Source organism: Emydura macquarii, unplaced genomic scaffold, assembly GCF_026122565.2.
Source record: "Emydura macquarii macquarii isolate MOO-44397 ecotype Brisbane River unplaced genomic scaffold, CSIRO-AGI_Emac_v2 contig_2422, whole genome shotgun sequence".
NCBI classification, from domain to species: Eukaryota; Metazoa; Chordata; order Testudines; family Chelidae; genus Emydura; species Emydura macquarii.
Genome location: NW_027132559.1, coordinates 17,584,826 through 17,606,538, shown reverse-complemented (window position 1 = coordinate 17,606,538; position 21,713 = coordinate 17,584,826). Strand labels below are relative to the sequence as shown.

The following is a 21,713-nucleotide window of genomic DNA, read 5'->3' as shown; positions in this document are numbered from 1 at the left end:
GAGAATTAACATGCGTCTGATTGTTAATATTTGATCCTTCTTTAATTATTTATGATGTCAAGGAATGAATCTGTCAAGTAAATAATGAAATGCATACATGCAGCATATGTAATTAGGTTAGGTGCATAAATCCAAAGTGTTCACTTTGTAGTTGTCAGTGCAAAATTTATTAATAATGAGAAATGCTAAATGAAGAAAATCCCTAAGTCTACTCATTAGCATAGGTTAGAGAAGTTGCTGAAAAAGAAAGTGACCATTCGGCCTCTTAGCTGCAGTTCATCATTTAAAAATGTGGGTAAACTACTGCCGTTTTGCTCTTCCTTGCTTTGAACATGAAACAGGAGCATCCTCTAAGGGGGTGTTGAGAATGCATATTTTACCTTCACCTTGTAAATAAATGTACAGCTAACTGACTACAGCAATGTATAGGTAGAGATTTTTTGCATCCACCCAGCACTTAAAAGTCAATAGATTACTGCATGTTTTACTATTATGAAGCTGGAGTTCCAAATAACATTAAAATTAAAAAGTTCACCATATTTGGCTGTTAGAATTTTAGGATCAGAAATGTGGCATAAATGCTCACATTTCAAAAACAAGAACAATACTGCACACAGACTCAGGTGATATGCTGTGATCCTTGCCATGTTATGTATTTGCTTGTGTTGTGTTCTGTGCACTGGACAGAATACGTCATACATGGGAGTGTGTGTCTGTGATATGTGTGTAGTTCATGTAAAACACCTCTTATTTGTGGAGCTAATGAAAATGCTCCTTTAGCTGACAGTATGAGTCTGTAGCCAGTTATAACCTGACTCCATAAGATATGTTTAGTTGAATCAAGACTGTAGCATCTGAATGTAGATATTAGGCCATTGGGTAGAGTTGTGTCTACATAATCAAAGAACATAATATATCAGCTTATTAGCATGTCTTCAATGTGATGTCTAGCTGCTCTACCTTTGGTGGAGGAAGATAAAAAATGGTTCTATTTAATAAAAACAAAAAAGCTATGAGTACATGTCTTTTGGGGTACAAGCAAAAAGAAGAGAGAAGAAATACCCCTTTGAGACAAACACCTGTCATTGTGGGACAAAGAATGAACATTTGTCAATCCCAAAATGATATTTTTGGGAACATGAATGGATTTAATTACTACATTTACATTTTAAAAGTCTTTCAGTATGATGTTTGAAGTATATAATTAGCACATCCAAATAATAAGACAGTTATCTACAAAAGAGATGCTAACCTATCAACGGCATTCAGTTGTATTTTAAATACACAATATATTATATGAACCTCTTTGTTGACCCAAGTCATATTTTGGGATCCAGAATGAAAAGCACCTCGGGATGGCCATAACATAATTAGAACTATTTCAGCCTATCCAGATGACCCTAGCTAAGTGCATATGCTTTTTCTTCAAGGCATCAAAATATTAAGGCCACCAAAGGAAAACAGGTAGCCACCCGTTCAACTCTGCAGCAAAAAGTTAGTTTTATGCATCAGAATCACATTATGCGTCAGAATCACAAATCCTGTTATCTACAATCAGGGTTCTAGGACTAACATTTCTTTGCCCCAGATCAGATACTACAATATTAATCTCTGCTAACCAAACTTAGAAGTTCATTGAGTTGTCCACCCATAAAATCAGGAACAGACATTTAGTGATACAAAATAGTCATGCTAAGATCTAACACCTGAGGGGCAGATCACTCATATCAGACTCCCTGTTCTGCCTGAAAAGACCAATTAGGTTAACCTGTCTACTCCACTATTGATGTAGGATTGCTCCCAACAGACTATTCCCAAGTGCTTTACCCACTCTAGTTTTAAATTATTCAAGTGCAAGGACTTCTATCACTTCCCTTGGGGAATTATTACACAGTCCTAAACTCTCACCAGTAGGAAATCTTTCCTGTTATTCTGCCCACATTTTCCTGTGCTCTTTCATCCCATCACTCCTAGTTACACTTTCTTGGACAACCCTACATTCCTCTTCTTCCTTGGTAGTTTCACCATTCCAAAATGTAATGACAGTTACCCTAATCCCTTGCATAATTGATTGGCAAAGCTATTTAAGTTCTCCTTGGTTGTTTTAAGCTTTCAGCAAGAGTTGTAGGACCAGCTAAGCCTTCCCAAGGTCATTTTGGGCTCCCTGTCTGCTCTTTTGGGCTGGATTTTTTTACCCACATAGTGACTGTCCTGTACTCAAACCCTTCACTGGGTTATATCAGACAGACAGGCAGGCAGCAGTGGGAGCCTGAGAGCAAGGTCTCTGATTAAGCAGTGACTCATAGCCTGAAATTTCTGTGTGCAATAAGTAACATATTGATGGGGGTGCCCATTCCTTCACCATCCCTTATGCAGCAGTTCAAGGTGGTGATACATCCTCTCTGCAGAATAATAGTCAGCTGACATTTCTATGATATTAATTAGATCCACCTTGTCAGGCTGGAGGCAATTTGCTTAACGTTCATTGGGAATTTCTTACAGGCCGGCAACCTCCCCTCCAGGCTTCCCCTTTCTTTCGGCTTTGATTGACAAACGGGGTCAGGCCAGAGCCAGTCCCCCAGCCTGAAGAGCCCGGTCCCCGGACTCCCATCCAGCAGGGAGGAGATACCTTGCAAAAGAGCGATGTCCTTACACTGGACACAAACGCTCGGCTGGCTCGGGGTCCCTCCCGCCCGCGCGCACCCCCAGGCAGGAGAGGGCGCGACGCAAACGCCAGTCATTGCACCATGTGCGCAGGTAGTGAAGTTGTCAGCGGAGCCCTGCTATTCAAATAGAGCTGCCGCTCTCCTCCCCGCAGCGCTGCTGCGCTAGCTCCTGCTGCGCGCGCGCACTCTCGCGCCTGTCCCTCCCCGCCCAGGCTTTGTCTCGGCGCGGAGGGGGCCCGGAGGCTTGCGCGAGGCCCGGGCGCTCTGCTTGTCTACGAGCACCTGCGCTGAGACGCAGCGGAGCAGGTCCGCCCGCTGCCGAGCCGACCACGCGTGACGGGGGAGTTACTGCAACGCTAGAGGCCGCCCCGCTGCTGTCGCGCGCCTTCTTTTCGTTGCATTGAATGGGCCGGGGGCCTGGTGGGAGCGAGGCGGGGGTTGTTGGCCTCAATGGGCAACAGATTAGTTCCCAGACTGGCAGCACCTGCTGAGGTGCCGGGGCATTTTTATTAAGAGCCCTGGGAGAGGGGGAGCAATGCAGGCTGCTTGAGGTGTTGAGCCTGTGGCACTCGTGTGGGGGTCTTTTGCATTCCGATTGCACACGTGCTTCTGAAGGATCCCCAAGCAGCCACACAAACCAGCTGCTGTGGGAAGGCCGCAACCGAGTGGTGCCCGGCGAGCTGCACCGTGCTGGTTTTTTGGTTTTTTTTTTTTTCCTTGACGGTGTCAGAGCCGCTCTCTACACTCAAAAAAAGTGCCCTGGGATCATAAATACCATAAAGGCAGCTTGGGCACTGATTTTATTTTTCAAGATCGTATCTGAAAAACTCCCTCCTGATAAGATTGGCTTGGAATTCTGTATATTCAGGCCGGCGTGAAGGGGGTGACTTAGCCCTACTAGTGTTGGAAACTAGTTATTCCAAACCTGGAACCAAATCTTCAACTGGGGTCAGTGGCAGAGTAGCTCCCCAAGTCCCTAGAATGACATTGATTTACACCAGATGAGGATCTGGTGCTTGAGGTTGGGACCACCGAGGGAGGGACACATTTTAAAGAGAGCTCACTTTCTCTTCCATTTTTGTACTTGGAGTGTGTTGTGATTACAAAGTTGCAGGTGCAAATGATATGTTTAGATTATTATCTGATTTGCAATTTTAGTCAGGTAGTTAGTCTACAATACATTCTTTCATGTGGACCTGTAATTGACAGAGGGTGCAAAATTAGGGGCTAATAAAAATTGATCCCACTGATACATATTTGCCACGATATTCTCATTTTTGGATCACCAATTTATTCATTTTTTTTCAGGAAAAGAATACTTTCTGAGCTCTTATGAAAATTATCAATGATCCTTTAGCCCAGCAGACTCATGGGAGTAAGGAGTAATTTATTTTGTAAGCAGTATTTTAAAAACATTGGTTCAAGCATTTTAAGAGGTGCAGAAGGCTAAAAAAAATCAGTTGCTGTTTTGTTCTCACTTTCGTTTTAAAATGAGATTTTTCAGATCCCTAGAAATTTGGGAGGTCCATGGATTTACAGTGCATGATACGTAGTAGTGTAACTAGGGGTTTTTTAATGCCTTTAGGATTTTCTTTTTTTAATAACTTGAATTTCATTTAGAAATGTGAATACTGTATATACATTAAAATAATGGTTTCATATGTATTTTTGGTATACAGAGTTACTCTGCATACAAGGACCAGCAGATTTAAGGCTCCCCAAGTATACGTTGACATGATGCACCGTAAATGATCCACAAATGGAGCAGTCCCTCGGTATGCATTGACTCAATACACTGACCGTAGCAGCTCCTACAGAAATTTTACTAAAGAGCAAGCCAATGATCCATGGATTAAGGACTCCCTAAGTACACACTGACATGCTAGACCAAAACCGCTCCGGTCTATTGTGTCAATTATTCACGGATATTGACAGTGTCTTGCACATGTCCATTGAGACTGGAGCTGTTATGGAAGAAACAAAATTGTTCCACATAAGTCATATTGTCCTTGTTGGGTGCCCTAGGAGGTTGGCCTACACTCTCATGCTTCACAACCCATCCAAGGTGTGTATACAATGCTGTAACTGCACTGTCTGTGTTCTGAGTTTGTATATATGTTTAGAGTAATGCTACTGAGACGCATATAGCTTTCTTCATCTAAAGTACCACAGGGTATCAATGTTTTTAAACAGAGTGTCTGTCATAATCTAAAGAGGAGAGCAGGGTTTTAAGGGAAGATTTAGTGAGGAAACAATTCAAATTGAAGAAGATGGATCTTGGACAGATGGATAGCACAAGAGAAAGAGCAAACCTCCCCTCTAACCCCAATGCAGAGTATAATGAGGAAAGGCAACAAGAAGAGAGAACAATAATACTTTGTAGTTATACATTGCTTTTCATCTTCAAACTGCTTCCTCAACAATAACTAATAAATCTTTCTGACACCCTAAGAAGTTGCTAAGTAAACATTCTTATCCCCATTTTACTGATGGGGAAACTAAAATGTAAAGAGGTTAAATGGGTAGCCAAGGCCAGTGGCACAGCTGGAGCTAGAATGCAGAAATTACTGGCCCTTAATCCTCTTCTCCACCTCTAGGCCAAACTTGAGCAGGCTGGGAAGTAGATTATATAGGACCAGGTTGACACATGCATAAAGAGTTTTGAAAACTAGGAGGACAACACGAAAATGTATTTGGAGACAGAAGAGACGTCAGTGGTCAACGGTGTTCTTCCTCCAGGAAGGAAGTAGTCTACTGATGTCAAGATTCTAGACTCCTCTCCCTCCCCCCTCCAAGTTTAGTCAATCAGGATTTAAAAGCCCACAAAAAAGAGAAATTTTACAGTCAGGATCAGAACAGATAAAGGTATAAATAGGATTTCAGCAGAGGCAGAGTCAAAGTGAGGATGATTTCTAACAATGTTGAGAAGGTAGAAATAAGGAAGTTTAGGGTCAGATTATCTGTTAGCCTAATGGGGCTGGTGTCCAGCACCATAAGGTCTCATCCAAGTGCCAGGACTCCTGAAGATTTTGATGAAAAAGACCCAATTTTTAAACCAGCCTCTGTGTTTGAAGTTTCTCTTTTGATGCTGCTGAATTAGAAGGTTTGAAGGTAAATGAGATTCCTGGGTTGCAAGCAGACTTTCAGTTGTATGCATTTTTCTTCTTCAAAAGGAAGATAGCAAATGGCTCACATTGTTCACTGAAATAAGGGATAGAAGAAAAAGTGTATGTGATTGGGGAATGAGTAGGAATGGGCAGGATGCAAAGGTTGGAAATCAGTAGCTGGAACAGGCACTGTAGTCACCTTTATCTTCATTGGTGAGAGGACCTGGGTTTTCACACTATGAAAGCAGTTTCTGTAGCTCTAGTGCCCTGGTTTATACCATCATCTGTCTGTCTCACTCTAGGCTCCAGCAGGTGAAACCTGAGCTGATTTATACAACAGAGTAATGTGGGAGGAGCTACAGTACAAAATTGCATGGGATTAAGTTGGCACAGGGTAGAATTGTAGGTATCAATGTTTGAAGGAATAGAATCAGATGAGTGATTGGGCTGGGTGATGATTTGTTGAGAAAGAATGGGGATATCTAGGTGCTTTATAGAATAATGAGTGTAAAACAACTGTTATGACAAATAGATCTTGTTTCTCCTGAGTAGTGAAAACTCAGGAAGATCTTCAAACAAACACTCATTGGATTCCCATCTATTTCTGAATGCAGTTTTTAGATTAAGCCATTCACATGTCAGAAGTCCTGGCCACAACTCCATCTGAAGTCAGTGGGAGCTGCTAGTGCTACGCACCTCTAAAATTGGGCCCTAAATGACTGCTGTCAAAGCAGGTAGGTCAAAAGCGTGAGTCACCCATTTTATTTTGGACTCCAAACGTTCAGACACTATGTATAGGCTCACTGTGCCAGACTACTCTGTTTTTGTGAGAGTAGGAGGGGCTTTGGAAAGTTTGTGCATACTGGTGACAGCAAAACGAGGAGGAGGAGTCAGACACATTAAGAATAAGTGGCGTGAGCATGTGCACAACTCTGTCATACTAAGACACATTTAGTGAACCACAGGATGTTTTGAATTTTGTAGTCACTCAAGTGCCAGAGGTTTTCTTCTGAGTCCAAAAATGTGCTAAAGTGCTCTGTTATTTTGAATAAAAAACTCTGTTGAAGGTTTCAGAAGGTCAACAGGAAAGGAAATATAACATTTTAAATATAGAAATAAAATCCAAGGCTTACCAACCTCCGCAGAGCTCATTATAATTTGAATACATTTAATTGAAAAGGAGAGGACCTCTTTGACTGTGATTATGATTTAAACGAATACATTATACATTGACTACCAGACACTTTGGTGAAAGGCTGCTTAGCCGCAATATATTGGCTTTTCAGGTGCAGTGAAGTTCATCATAAATGTTCCCATTATAATACACTCTTCTTTGTAATGCTTAAATTCCTTGACTCCCAACAGTTCAAGAAAAAAGGTGCCGTGTGCATATTAAATGTGTTTTTAGGCTTATTTTCAATTTTATTTTTAATTTTACAGTAATGGAAACCTAAACCCTACCTAGCTCTCTTTGGAGGGGAAAATGCACACTAGTGAGACCTAAAGAAAACTAAATAAGGTCCAGATTTCATTAATAATGTTCATATGCCTAAATACTAATCAATGTTTCAATTTATAATCTTGACATGGCAAAGCTATGATACATGCAACTTTGTTGGAAAATGTCACTGTATTTGTAGCAGGCATGATCCTACTCCCATCAAGGGTTCAGACTGGCTTGTCAGTTACGATATTTCTTAATGCAACAAATAACAGTTTATTACACAGTGTTCATTCTTAAGAGTTCATCATTTAATTTTGGGTGGGAAACAAAAAACCCTCATATTTTTGGATGAAAAACGTTGGAATTTTGATAAAACATTTTGACAAAAGTTTGAAATTTAACAGTTGAGGAACACCGGTAAAAGTTTTTTTGGGGAAAAAAAATCTCAAAGTGTTAGCAGTTTTTTCCAACCAGCTCTACTTCCAGCTATTCCAGTTACTCAGATACTGGCTGGCATTCGGCTCTTATCCAAACTTCAGTTGATCCCAACAGTTGCTGACCTGCCAGTGAGGCCACCAGCCACAAGGGGAGGAAATATATATATAGTGAAGGACCTGGCTCAGCTGCAGGCAGCCAACACAAATTGGGGAGAACAGAAGAACAGGGGAATCTCCCCACAAACACCCTTGCTAGCAGCAACAGCTCTTCCGACACAGAGAAGTAACATGGTGAGAATGAAGGGGCCTTTTTCCCTGAATCTCAACAGTAGTAAAACACCCCTTTATCAAGGGAGGCGTATTTGGGAGTCGGATAGAGTAAAAACCCCATAGAGATGAGAAGAGGAAGAAGCACAGAAGGAGAGAACAAGAGTCTGACTATGGAGGGAAAGAGATGAGATTGGGGAGAGAAGAGAAACAGAAATGGTGTGGGGGAGCAGGGAGAGGCAGTGGATTTTAGAGATGCAAGGAAAAAGAAAGGAGGGAATGCAGGGAAGTAAAAAGGGGGTAAAAAGAGAAAAATGGGGGTGTAATGGGTATTCATTAGCCTTTTAAGGGAAACTGTAGCTCAAATATGGCCGGTTCCCAGTTCAGCTCTGAAAAAAGGCATTCTGGGGAATGTAGTCTGGATGGGAAGTGTAGTCCAGGAATCATGCGACAGTGGGCTGGGACTGTATATGTCAAGCTTCTATCTTAATTTAGAGCAGCGGTGTCAAAGTTACCTGGCCACAAGGGCCATTTAAAACAAAATTGTTCACCTGGCGGGCCGCACTGTAAAAATATATATATATAATATAAAAGGGGCAGCACAATGGCGCAGTGGGTAGCACTCTCACCTCACCGCTCCAGCGTCTGGGATTTAAACCCTGATCCCAGCTCTCTGTGTGGCGTTTGCATGATGTTCTCCCCATGTTTACGTGAGTTTTTCTGAGCACTCTGGTTTTCTTCCCACCTTCATGGTTAATTGGTTAATTGGTTCCTGTAAATTGTCCCTTGTGTGATTATATGTGTGCCTCTCAGAGTGTGTGTGGGGTTACCTGTCTAGGGTGTACCACGGCTTTCGCCCATTAACAGACAAGATAGGCGCCAGTGCCCCGTAACCCTGAATAAGGAATAAGCGGGTATGGAGAATGAGTGGATAATAAAAATTAGGTCAATATACTAGTTCAAATAATATATTACTCTGCACTACATTATTCAAATAAACTTAAAACGTATACAAAAACTGTTTCAATCAATAATTTCAGTGGAAATATTACTCGATGAATATGCATATCTAGAAGCTGTTTTAGAACAAAGAAGTACATCACAATTGCTCACTCACTTACTCACTTTCCATACCTGCTTAATACTGTATTTTATTATTGATAATAAAATGAAAAAAATTAAGTATTTTACTTTCAATTGAAATATCTACTAATATAAAACAGATTTCGGAGTACATAATGCATTACCACATTTCAATAAAATTAAGTTTTACTGCGTGAAAATGCAAATTAAATTTACCTTTTATGACTTCTACCCGTAAACCTGACACTTCTTCTCTCACACCAATGTTTTTGTATCTGGTTCCAAGTCTCTAGGGGTGGCCACTCGCAACACAGCAGCCAGATGTTCATCTGTAATCGTTGATCTGTGTTTTGATTTGCTTAGGTTCATTGTAGAAAAGAGCTGTTCACATATATAAGTACCTCCACATAAACTCATGATTTTTCCAAAAAGATATGCCAATTTGGGGAAGTCTTAGAATGAAACATATTGGTAGAAATCTTGCTGTGGTACTTCACTGAATTTATTCTTGAGATGTTGTTTGCACTGAAACTCAATGATCTCCATTTGAAGATCTGGCAGAGCTGTTGTTACATCAAAGGCAAAGGGGTTTGCAAACAACTGAAACCTGTCTGGATGAGAATGAAAGTCTTGAAATCGGCAAACAAATTCTTTCATCCGGTTCAATAATTTTTCGCTGTATCGCTAGTAATCTTCATCCCCAAAAGTATCTTTGTGTCAGTCTTGAATCTCTCTGCATGCACTGAAGTGAACGAAATTTCCATTTAAAACCTGTTGCTGCCACAAATTGAGCTTGGCTTTGAAAGCTCTCCCCTCTTCATCCATTCGCATCACGATCTGCTTGGGCTCTTGGAGCTTCTTGTTTAAAATATCCATTTGCTCCGTGAGGTCAACAAGAAATGCAAGATCCAGTAGCCATTGCGGATTACTGAGCTCTGCAAGATGTTTCCCCCTTTCTGCCATAAAGTCCTGCATTATTTGATGTAAATAAAAAAATTGCTTCAGCACTGTCCCGTGACTTAGCCATCATACATGGGTAAAATACTGCAAATCATCATACTGTGATTCCAACTAATTCAATAAGGCACAAAACTGTTGGTGTTGCAAAGACCGACTACGGATGAAATTCACACACTTAACAACAATGCTCATTACCTGTTCTAACTCTGCAACTTTTCCACACAATGACTGCTGATGCAGAATGCAATGTAAGAAAATCAGTGATTCTGCATTTATTTATTTAATTTTTGCCATCACTCTGCCAGTCAATCCATTGATTTTCCCAGTCATAGATGGTGCCCCATCTGTTGTAATGCCTGCTAGTTTCTCCCAAGGTAATTCTGCACTTTTTAAGACTTCCTCAAGTTTAAAAAGAAGTCCTGTCCTGTGGTTGTGTTGTCCATGCTTGACAAACTTAAAAGCTCTTCAACAATATTTAAGTCATTAAATTGCAAGATGCACCGTGTCCACAATATCTGTGCTCTCATCTAAAGCAACAGAAAATGCACAAAACTCCTTGGCTTTTTGCCTAAACTGCAGTTTAATATCATCTGCCATTTCTGTTATTTGCTCAGCAACCGTGTTTCGAGACAAACTGATGTTAGAAAAAAACTCTCTTTTTTTTTTTCAGGGCATACTACGTTTGCTGCTTTACGCATGCATTTTTTAACAAATTCACCAGCTGAAAATGGCTTGGCAGAACACACAATCTCTTTGCAAATAATATAGCTGGCCTCCACAGTGCTTTCATTTTTTCCCCTCAACTTAAGAAAAACATTTCATTGAGTCTCCATAGCTCCTTTCATCTTTGCAACTTTGTCAGCATGAACTTTACCAGTAAATTCAGAATATTTTGCTTTGCGCAGTGTCTCATAGTGTCATTGTATGTTATATTATTTCATTACAGCAACAAAGTTCTGCAAATAAGACGTATCGCCTTACCGTCATATTCAGTAAAAAAATACTCATCTGTCCTGGGATTTTGGAATTTTCTAAGCTCTTCCTGCACCTTGCGTTTCAGGGGCAGCTCAACGTATTTTCAGCAAAGATATTAAATTTTACAGAAAGTAAAATAAATGCCGTAAGCCTGCATTTTTATAGATGAGATTTACCACACTAAAATAAAATTGTGTGCCTTTTTGTCACGCCATTCTACAAACGCCATCCTACGTGCCATTTGACTGGATACGATACAGTGAGCTGTGGGCTATAATTGGCTTTGATGGCATTCATTCATAGCAAATTGCACGAATACGATGAATGTATGTTATTTGTTAAAAAGACCGCTTGTTTTAAAAGAGAATTCCAAGACCGTATGAGACATAAATACAATATTAGAAAAGAGTGCGCGGGCCACGAAAATTAACCAAGTGGGCCACATGCAGCCCACGAGCCACATGTTTGACAGCCATGATTAAACGATCAGGGGTGAAGAAAGTTTTTTAGAGCTGAGAAAGCAGCCTGGGAAGGGAACTGTGAGAAGATGCCTAGAGACAGGCAGATATAGGACTCTTGGGAGGAATGAAATGAATAAAAGAAAGGTCTGTGGGCAAAGGAGTGTAGATGGGTCAGGATAGCAACTGAACATTGGCTTCCAGTTTTGGGCCCACAGCTGAGGCTTCTGGAGAGGATGTGAGGAAGTTCCACTTGTCTTATACCAACTAGGGGAAGCTGAGGCCTGGGAAGGGACAAAAAGAACCTGCTTCACCTGGAAAAGGCCAAACTACTCCATGAATGGAGAAACCAAGTCATGAACAGGTGACCTGATTTCAGAAGGGTAAGGGAACCTGGTATAGGGAGCATGGAAAAAATAGACTTTTGGTCTAGCTTCATCATCCCCCCTTACCACTTTAAATCCTTACTTTGACTTCCCATTTTCTATTAAGTTCAAACTGCTTTGTCATTGCTTCAGAGCCCTGTATAACTGCTTCTATCTCGCTCATTGCAATATCACTTCTGCTACCACTGCAGCCATTCCTGCGTGCTAACTTGTCCACTTCTGTAGACCTTTTTTCGTGCTGATCTTTGTGAATGGAAAACCGTTTTTGTAATAATCTGTAGGACCACTATCCTCTCCTCCTTAAAAATTGTTCAAGACCCACCTTTATCTTGATGCCTGCAAGAAGTCAGTCAACTAATGAGAGTTAGATTGAGGAGACTGTGGACTATATGGACTACAAACGTTGGGAGGCTCTGGAGAGAACTACAAATTTTTTATGGTATTTTGGGAGAAATCACCGAGACAAATGTTCAGCCTGCAGATGGTTTTATATACATATATTTTCATAGCAGTACAAAAATATTTGTGCATCTCTTAGCCCAGTTCTCAGTCTTGGCTCAAAAGAATTCCAGGATGAGCTGAGCACTGGTATTTCAAGTGAAGATGTATGGTGCATCAATATGACTTTGTGGAGGGAGATCTCTTTACTCTTTGATGTAACCAGTTCCCTCAACCCCATTTATACCCATTGAATTTACTCCCATATTTTTTTACAGTGAACTACCATCTAAGCTAAGAAATTACCTGTTGAAGACAAAGGCTTTCTGCAGTGAGTCCTCCTTGAAGTGTGTTTGATAGGTATTTTGTAATGGTGCTGAAAATGTGGAAGGGCCAAAACTATTAATATCTTTGGTTCTAGATGACACCTTGATGACAACCATTGTTAGCAATGGGTCAATGTTGTCATGCTAATAGTCCTTGTAGGTCGAAAGGACACTTCAGCCAATTTTAGTAGGCCCCAAACTTTGCCCTATTCTTCTTTATTATACCTGCTCGCAAAATCCATGTAGACATTTAAAAAAATGCTTTAGTTTTTATATTTCTAAAATAAGCAAATACCAGCAGTCTAGTGTGCCTGACTAAAGCCTACAATAACAAATCAGTGAGTTCATACAACAGAAGACAGTATAGTGAAGGAAATATATTGCATTTTCAAGGTTCTTCCAGCTATTACTAACAACTGTGAATTTGTTTAAAAAGGTTAAGGATTAAGAAAAACATGCTGCTCATAGTATTTGACTGTTACAAATAGAATGTCTATAACAGGGATAACATGTAAGCTCTTTGGGACAGGCACTGTTTTTTCGTTCTCTGTTTGTACAGTGCCTCGTACAAATGAGGTTCTGGACTATGACTAAGTGATATGGTAATGCAAATAAATAATAATAATAATCATCATCACATTTTTGATCTCCAAAAGTGATCTTAAACGAAGATAAATCCCATGTGAAATCTCTGGTGGATATGGCTGACAATTTTGTCCATATACTATCTAGGACAAACTCATTCATTACAAAGTCTTTGTGAGCCATCCCCAGGAGCTGTGCAAACAACTCAAATGTAGACTCCTTGTTTTATCTGTATAAGTGAGATAGAGGTAGAGAGAGACTTCTCCTTTACTGTTATGGTAATGGTATAGTACTGTTTAGTGTGGCATATATGGACTCTATCTTGTTAGTTTCTTAAAGTAAGCTTTTTCCTGAAACTTGTACTATTGAACCTAAAAATATCTTGATAAATTCTCTTTGTGTGTGTGAGTGAGGAATGTATGTGCAGGGCATAAAAAGACACCAACCTAAACTGCTCTAACAACAGAAAGGGGAGTAAAGACACCAACTGCCATCCTAACCCTGAAGGCCAAAGAATACCTATAAACAACCATAAAGTACAGAAGGATCCACCCTGGGAACAAACACAGTACAGAAATAAGAGAATAGTCATGCTTGCAATTAGCTAGTGATTAACAACTATACTGAACCTAGAGGCAGCATGATACAACAAGACGCATAGATTTCCATGAGAGCCAGCAAGTATAAAAGATGGGGTAAAAACATGGAAACTTTTGGTCTCGTTCTGCAATTGTCATCTGGAGCATTAGATTCGTGACAGACAGAGGCCTGGCTCCCTCCTCATGCCCAGTCTAGTTGGCCACTAGGGTGGCTCGAGCAACGCATAAAAAGACTGGTAATTATATCACACCAGCTTGCAGAACTTCTTGGGTTGAATGTGTGTATGAATGTGACTGCTTTTTAATATTCTTACACTTACAATAAACACAGCGTATTGCCTTGTCCGCTTGAATAAGATCCTGCTAATCTTTTCTTTTACAAGTATAACATCTTGACATTACTGTAGCGTGTCACAACACACCATGATAAGGCTGAATTGAAATATCTTCAGAATTATATTTTTCCAGCGTGATGCTTTTCAGATCCTGAAATTAGCTTATTGACTTGTGATCCTATGTGGGAATGGCCCAACAACAATGCAGGTCATCCCAGAAACCAAGGGTTGGGGATAACTCTATTGAAAGATGCCATTTAATACTTTTAAAAAAGACTAACAGTTTATCGTTTATGAAAACATGGTTTTAAATCTTAACAAACGAAACAGCGTGTGTGCAAGTGCATGTGCATGTGATCTTAGCAACCCAAACGGTCTGTGTGTTTGAGCACAGTTTTATGTTCAAAACATTTTCCAGGGAAGCTAAGTGGTGTTTGCTTTCCTTTATAGTGATGCATTTTCTCCAAAATTCTGGAGAAACTATTCAACAGAACTAATACTCGCACAGAGCCTGATCCAGAGCCCACTAAAGTCCAGAAGTCTTTTCATTGACTCGAATGGGCATTGAGTCAGACTATTAATGTGTGAGGCTCCAATCTTATAATGCGATGCATATAGCCGCCCCTCCGCACTCCTGCATAGAATCTGGGCAATAGGAGTCTGTGTGGGCACAGGCATTTGCTTGTGTACATCACTTTGTTACTTCAGGGCTTTATAACATGTAGGTTATAACTGTGATGAAGAGCCCCTTTTATTTCAACATGCATAACTGAGATGAATATACGCAGTAAAATTCCCTTTTTGTCTTTTTCAAACTTCCAGTTTTTGACATTTGCATCCCTAAAAAGAACCTGGCTTTTTACACAGAGGAAAGGTATGCTAAACTTTTCCCAGGTGAAGGATCTTTGAAACATTGGTTGAATAATTTTTGTCCATTTGGCCATTCAGCTAATTACTTTAATTACGTCCTCCCCTGCATTTCTTCACAAGCAGTCAGATCTTTGTAGTAAAATATTATGGTCAAAATATATTTTGGAGGAAAGGTATAATAATCCTGTTAATGGATTTCTTTAAATTTCCTATGTATTTTGCAATGAAATAAGCGTATCTATAGCATTTTTTAAAGTTGTGCTTAAGGATTTATGTACTCTTAATGGATAGAGATTATTTCGTTGGCTAATATAAATATCCTAAAGATTTAATGAAGCCATAAAGACATTAGTAAGACTTCTGTAATTAGAATTATGGTTACAAAAGCTTCAGAGTGCTAAATACACTGGTAATATTTCATTGCTTCAAGTTTTGAGTAAATAGGCTTAGTGCAAGAAACCTACACAGGAGCTGAGGAAATGTAATTGCCCTCCCAAACTGGTGATAGGGCACAGAGCACCAGTGTACACCCTAGGGTGGGTTATAACCAGTGTAGCTACTTACCTAGTGTCATACCCCAGCCATTCTCCCAGGCCACACCTGACTTGTCCACACTTCAGAGCATGCCACAGTGGAACACTACTTCATAGCATTTAAAGGGGCATAGACCCTCCATGAATTACTTCTCCATGTTCTGTTCTGTGTTCTGTCTTCCTGTGCAGCACATAGTAGTTGAACCATAGTTTCACTGTTGTTGAGGTCTGGTGCAACCATGCAAATGTGGGGGACACAATCTGACCCTGAGCTCCCATGGCCATAGCTATAAATATTTTTAATGAATGTTACAAGTCAAACAACTTTGGCTTGTGTTGATCCACTGGACATTTTGTTCATATGCAAATGTTTTGTCTGTTTTCTATGCAAAGAACAACAATGACACAGAATCCAGTGTTGATGGCACAGAATCCAATCAGAAAACTGGCATAAAGATTAAAGGTCTTCCCAATGAGAAGTGAACTTGCTAAACTACACCTTTCAATGAATTTGGACAAAACTGAAAAATGTTGTTGGTATCAGATCCTTAGGCTGATTACTGAAGCGTTCGATTTTTCAGCGTGTCAATTCATCACTGTCTACCTGGTTATATTTAACATTTTCTCCTGTTTCCATTGTGTCTGCTGAGATAGGCAATCTCTGTCACATGATATCTGCTTCACAAGAAGGTCAATAGACCATTGTGGAGGCCCATGATTTCTGCTCCCAAGATGGCTTGATTCTTTCCATGATATTGCTGAAAGCAGATGAAGCCTCCGTGTTTTGCAGCATCTAAAATAGCCTGTCAATGTAAAGCAAGGGCTCTAACAATATTTGGTATCTCTGACTGGTAATACCAAAATGCTATACTGTACCCTTTAATATATTTCCTGTTTACCTAATTAAAATAATGCTCCACATTTTAAGTCATCCTTAGAAAGAGTTAAATTTATGTTGAAGATACTAAGCTTAGTGTAATTCTATCTGAAGTTGAGTGGTTATGGATGCAATTTAAATAAGTGTTTTGGTCCAGATCTTCAGGTCTGGTCAAAACACACAGTGTGAGTGCAAAGATGGCTTAAAGCTCCCCAGTTCACTGACCATTAGGCTGCTCTAATTTACACCCTGCCTGTAGTTGCCACAGGGTGCCAGAATGAAGTGCAGGATTGACGTGGCATAGAAATGTCCTGATCACACCCTTTCCCCCTACCCTCCTCAGGAAGGGAGTGTGGCATAAAATCCTTTTACATTGCTTCGTTGATACTGCAGGATCAGTCTTGCACTATGTACCACAGTCCCAGCACTATGTACAAATGGGCTGGTTAAGACAGAATTTAAAGCTAAAGTATATTGATGGTTCAGCACAAAGTGGCTGCATTTCATCTAAGGATCTAGATGATTATCTAGGGGTGGGCTTGAATCAAAATTCTGGATTTGAACACTTCTGGATTTTAGGGGATTTGGAATCTGAACTCAGACCTTTTTTGCCTCAGTTTCCCCAACAATGGTGCTTACTCACCTTTGTAACATGCTTTGAGATCTACAGATGAATAACACTATAGGAGTATTTTCCTGAAAGGGCCTATCCCTAAATGATTATTGAAGAATCAGTATTTATAATATGCATAGCCCTATTTTGCCTATTCTTTTCCAAATATACAGGACCAGCTGTTATTCCCTTTTCCATTTTTAAAATCAATGATTAAATTGCACAGCACTGCTGTGTTTTACCAATTAAAATAACTACTGTCTGTTTGGCAGTACTTAAGTGGGAAATGAAATTCCCATTTAGGCATGTATCATGCCAATACATATATCATATGGTATACAATTTAGATAATTTTCGAGGACAGTAACTGTATTAGTTTATATTTCCCCTATCAAGTCCTGGTGATGAGCATCAATTTTGTTAATTAAGAATTTAAACTCTGTACATTTATAGTACAATTATGTTTTACTTCACACGTAGAAGGTATTTAGCCCTCTACCACTATTAACAAAATATCCACTTATATTATTTGCTGATGGTTTCAAAGATTGGTGAATTTTATATGAAAATTTACCATTTATTTCTAAGCCTTGCTCACTATGTATCAGCTGTTTGTCAGCAAAACATAACAGTGAAGACTTTTGACTTAAATCTTTTTTTTTTTTTTTTTTTTTTTTTAAAGAAAAGGCCATTCATCAGGTAGGAAAAGACTGCTGCTCACAGTCTCAAGTTCTGCCAGAGACAAATGGCTGTAAAAATTTAAAATCAATCATTAACAGATTAGCTGTTGGTCCAAAGTAAATAGCAATCAGCTTATTAGGCATCCGGCAGAGTGAGATAAAGGGGAAGAGTTATTGAAAATGAGGATGTTTGCTGGAGCTGGGCAGAACAGGAAAAGGCTGTTTCTTTGTTGCTCTAATTATAAATGGAAAATAACCTACACCGCTGAACAAGTTGAGCTCCCTAGTTGAATTGAATGGAACCGTCGTGGCTTGATTTATCTTGATTAGCATAGAAGTTTGCTCCACATTTTTTCTCCTCCCCACAGGGCCCTTTGCACCCAAAACTCCCACTGAAGTCAATGAAATGTTTGGATTGCAGAGCTTGGCACAACATGTGATAATTGGTTTGAGCTCAGAACTGAGGGCAATGCTACACAGACTGGTGCCATACTAAGACACTGATGATGTTTGCATATCTAGTTCTTGCACAGGGGATTCCCTGCAGGTGGAATTTTTATCCCAGCAGGGTTAAATTCTGGCTAGCTGACAAGGTGCTGATGACTAAGTCACAACCAGCATCGTGTCAGCTAACTTGACAGTTACGTTTGAATGTGGCGAAATAGTGTAATGTAGACAAGCTAAGAAAGGAAAGTAGATTGTAAGACACAGGGAAGAGAAAGAATGAATGGGAAAGAGGATGAGCAGAGCAACAGGGAAGGTTAAAAAAGAGCTCAGAGGAAGGAGATAGGAGGAACCATAGGAGAAATGTCAAGAAAGATAGAAGGGGAAAACAGGAGGAAATGAAACAGGACACGAGGAGGAGTGAAAATCCTGGCTCAAAGTTCCCATTGACTTCAGTGGAGTCAGAATTTCAGTCACGGTGTCTTTTTTATGGTGTTTTCAGCTGATCAAATTGGATGTTTCAGCATATGTAGGTACCTGTGGGTACTTTACTTTCTGCTGCCTTGGGTTATAAAGAATGAATTGAATGAACATAGTAATTTAATTTATATTACTATGTTCATTCAGTTCATTTTGCTATTTGGAGTTGGGGTTTTTCTTTTAAGTGGCTAAATATGATGCTTATGAAAATGGGGGATGATTAATACTGGCTAGATCTAGGCATAATGAAGGCATTGTGTAGACTTCCACACTTTCCTTTTCTAATGCTTTCTGGTTCTGACCTGCAGCACTCTCTGGTTTTTCGAGTTCTACATCTCTGGTTTTTTAAATTGAATTTGGTGCTTGCTAGATTCATCACATCAGCTGCCCTGCAAACTAAAGTGCATTAGTTCAGTCTCTGTGTCCACTCATATTCCTTGTGTCTCTGCTGAGCATGCCAACAAAGGTGCCAGTGTAGTAGGTTTTTTGATTGTAATGAAATGTCCACTAGGCCCTAGGAGGAGACCAGAAGTTCACTTCCATTGGTGACCTAGCAAGATGTCAGTACAAGTTGGTTTTATGCAGTAGGTGTGCCAAATATTTTCTGCAAAAATGAAAGCATTTGAAATTTGTCCTTTAGAGTTCACAGAGCCTCATGTGGAATTTTCTGTGAAAGCTGACATTTTGTAGAAGTTGAGCACAACATCTTTTATCGACCGTCTGACTAACTGGGAAAGTTTCACTCCAGGTTTTGTGGAGAACTTTTAACTTATGAAGTAAGTTAATTGGGATTAATGAGAAATATATGGTATGTGTGGTTTACTGTTTATTACATGCCATGGCTCTGCACGTGTCCAGAAGTCTGTCTGAGAACTGCACAATGCAGGATCTGGGTCAGTTAGAGCTTGGTGGGAAGTTGTGATGAAAATGGAATTTAGACAAAGCAGAATTTTTTTTTTTTTTTTGTAAAATTTTAGTGACATATTTCTGATTTTTCTGCAGCTCTACTGGTTATTAGTATATCTGGGAACTGTCAACTTAAAGGTTTGAACATCTAGTCTCCCATTTATTTTTTATTTCTAATGGATACATTTGGAGATAGTTTTGTCTCTGAAATTATTCTACTCTTTATGGTTCTGCATTGCCTTGTGATATACTGTCACGACTTAGCAGCATCCTACTTACATATAACCCTTATGATGTGCTCATTAATGGCTGAAGAAACCACATTTTATTGTTGTAACTCTCCCTCCCTCTGCTAATCAACATTTGGCTATATCTTAGCTTCTAAGCTCTCTGTGACTTGTCTGTTAAATGCTATTCGCATTTGTTGTGTAAAATAGCTATAATAATAACCACCCCTGAGAATGTTTTGTCCTGCATGTGCTATTGTTTCAGGTCTAGCAGCAGCTTGTTCCTAGTCTAAAGTCTCTGTGCAGGAGGACAGCAGACGGAACCTTCAACCACCCCATAGAGTACAAGGACCAGGGACAATCACTGCTCCTGCACTTGGAGAACCCCAGGGTCTGCATAATGGTACACCCTACCCACACTCCACACAGACCCAACCTCCCTCGGAGCTCCAGGAAGGATTGTGCCATCTACTCAGGCATGTGGTTAAATGCCTCAATCAAGCCCCTGATGACCATGTTATATGATTGAGGTCTAACTCATGAATAGCATACATTTAAACCATTACCTCGTTTAATCCTCCTTGACTACACAGCCTGGAACCTGACTGATTTCAGTCTGTTTGATTTAAGTTTGAGCACCTAAATTTAAGCCAGCGGAAATACAGGATACTAAAAGGTTAAAATGCTGCAACGTTTGTTATTTCTATTGCCATAGCACATAAGGGATCATCAGGGATCACATTCCCTTTTTAATATGCGTTGTATGTACAAATATGTTTCACAAAGACAGGGCCTGCCCCAGAGAGCTCGCAACCAAGGATTTTCACTATATGTGCAACAAGTGAATAAATGGAGAGTATGCACACGGTGTACTTTAAAGTAATTTCTTAGCAGTCGGAGAGGGTAACACTCAGACCTCAATAGGCACATCATGAGTCTATAGGACATCAGAAGGGCACTGTCAAACCACTCAGTTCCTGGACAGGATGGATCGGAAGATGAGCCAGGCACAGGAGAGCATCACAATATGCCATGTCATTTATTCAAATCAATACACCTGTTGCAATTCTAAATAAGTTTTAAAAATCATCCGGCCAAGGTGGTGTTGAAAACTTGGTGTAAAATTTAACATCTTGGCCCAATTTTCAGTGATGATGAGCACTTGCAGTTCTATTGTCTTCAATAACAAATGTGGTGGCCTAAGTTTCTTTCTGTTTAGGCTTTCTTTGGCCAAAATCTGCTCTTGGTTACACTAGTGTAAATATGAAGTAAATTCTGCTAAAGAGCAGAATTTGGCCTAGGACCTTCTGATCTCAGTGTCCTGAGAGAGCCACGACATCTAGGAGCAAAAGTGTCTATTCTGCATTGAGATACATTTGAAGAGAAATGCAATTTAGAGGCCTGAACTTGTGCACACTACTCAGAACAGTGGTTGCTGTCACGAGTAGAGCCATTACTTCTCAAAAGCTATGTTGTGGCTGGGTGTCTGTGGGCTGTGCTGGAGATCAAGGGGAAATCAGACTCCCATCCTATTTCCCTGCTTGACATGTCAGACCCTTCATGAGCACAGGGAGGACAACAGGGGCTTCATAGCTATGTACATGTGGATGGCGAGGGGCAGAGAGTGAATACGAAAATGCTGAGGACTTCCAATTCCAGTTGGAGTCAACCTGAAGTATTGTCAGGCCCAAAGTATTGAGGACTGCGCACTCCAAAGCCGAAGGCATCCAAAATCAGTGCCTAATTCTGAAAATTTGACTGCATAGGATTTTTTTGAGAAGTAGAAAGTATCATCTTCTGATTTAGATGCTGGATTCAAATCAGGGACTTAGGGAGGAAAATTGTCTTTTTTTCTCCATAACCATGCCTCAGTGTTGTGAAGTTTCCAGCATCGGTAAACTGGCTACATAACTTCTGACCCATTATTTGATGGTAAACTGAGCGTAGACAAAACCATGCTCTTCGTAGCTCATTTCCTCTCATCTTTCCCCTTCCCTCTCCCTATTTTCCCCCTTCT

General features: G+C 40.1%; 1 long non-coding RNA gene across 1 annotated transcript; it reads left to right on the top strand.

Moving 5' to 3' along the window:
• The first annotated feature begins 3,541 nt into the window (after positions 1-3,541).
• LOC137162084 (uncharacterized) lies at positions 3,542-20,748 on the top strand. Its single transcript, XR_010922268.1, has 5 exons — positions 3,542-3,614; positions 3,975-4,060; positions 4,346-4,731; positions 6,388-6,507; positions 19,962-20,748. It is a non-coding gene; the product is annotated as an uncharacterized lncRNA (long non-coding RNA).
• The last annotated feature ends 965 nt before the right edge of the window (positions 20,749-21,713 follow it).